At 40.6% G+C, this 1395-nt stretch overlaps 1 pseudogene; it reads right to left on the bottom strand.

Annotated features, from left to right (window-relative positions):
* LOC101642969 overlaps positions 1-1063 on the bottom strand; it is a 2362-nt pseudogene extending 1299 nt beyond the window's left edge.
* Between the last annotated feature and the right edge of the window lie 332 nt (positions 1064-1395).

Below are 1395 nucleotides of genomic sequence, written 5' to 3' on the forward strand. Positions count from 1 at the left end.
AATTGCAAACATACCTGCTTTGGTGCAAACATCTCTCAGGTCTGCTCCATTAAATCCATCTGAAAGCTTCACAATTGCTCCATAATCTATTTCACCATGCTTTGTAATGGGACCTGCATGAATTTTCAATATATTTAATCTTGCTTGCTCATTTGGTAAATCAATATGTATTTTCCTATCCAATCTTCCCAGACGCAGCAAAGCAGGGTCCAGTGTATCTGGTCTGCTTGTAGCCATGATCATTTTCACTCTGTGCAGAGTATCGAATCCATCCATTTGATTCAGTAACTCCATTAGGGTTCTCTGAATCTCTCTATCAGATGAAGTACCCTCAGAAAATTGACGACCACCAACAGCATCTAGTTCATCCATAGAAACGATGCCTGGCGGATGGTCCCTGGCATAATCAAACATTTCTCTGATCAAGCGAGCACTTTCACCAATGTACTTGTCTACAATAGAACTAGATACAACCTTTAAGAAATTGCAGTCCAATTGACTAGCCACAGCTCGTGCCAGGAGTGTTTTTCCTGTACCTGGTGGTCCATATAACAAACAGCCTTTGGGTGGTATTATTCCTACATGCTGGACCAATTCTGGGTTTGTAAGGGGTAGTTCTATTACCTCTCTTAATTCCTGGATCTGTTCTGATAGCCCTCCAATCTCTGAGTAAGAAACATTCCCAGGGTCCTCATGAGACATGCTGTAAACCAGTGGATCCACTTCTCTTGGCAAATATCTCATGGCAGTTAATGTATTCATATCCAAAGAAACTCTTGTTCCTGCTTCAGCTTACGTTTGTCAAGCTGTCGACGACAACCCACACCATATCTTGGTCCATGTGTAGCTTAACAATGAATTTTTCTTCAGTTAATTGCTTAAGCACTTCACCCACAATCTGCCCAACACTTTGTAAGGCCTTCAGATCATTTTCAGATTTTCCATACTGCTTGGTAAGTTCTTCCAATTGTTCCCTGAACTCCTTAAGATGGCCATCGATCTCCTTGTGCTCCAGGAGCTTCTTGCGGTAGTCCTGAAGCGCCTTATCTCTAGGGTCTGCCATGATGAGCTTGTTTGGCTTTTTTTTAGATGATTGAAGAACTTTGTTTTATCTAAGCTTTATACTCTCCTTTTGATAGGGCCTTAAGATCATTGGCTATGGAGTCCATTCTAATTGGGTTAACTATAGCACATTTATTAATTTTGTCTTCATTTTTTGAATCATTTTATTCAGAGCTCTTACAGATATTATAACAATCCATAATTCAATTAGATCAAGCATAATTGTACAATTGCTGCCACCGTCATTTTCAAAACATTTTCTTTATTCGTTAACTCTTTGATATTGGCTCCCCTTTATCCCCTCCCTCCCCCACCCTGCCCCCAAGAAACCCT

Source organism: Echinops telfairi, unplaced genomic scaffold (assembly GCF_000313985.2).
Source record: "Echinops telfairi isolate 266 unplaced genomic scaffold, ASM31398v2 ScPeMD7_4;HRSCAF=17, whole genome shotgun sequence".
In the NCBI taxonomy this organism is placed as follows: Eukaryota; Metazoa; Chordata; class Mammalia; order Afrosoricida; family Tenrecidae; genus Echinops; species Echinops telfairi.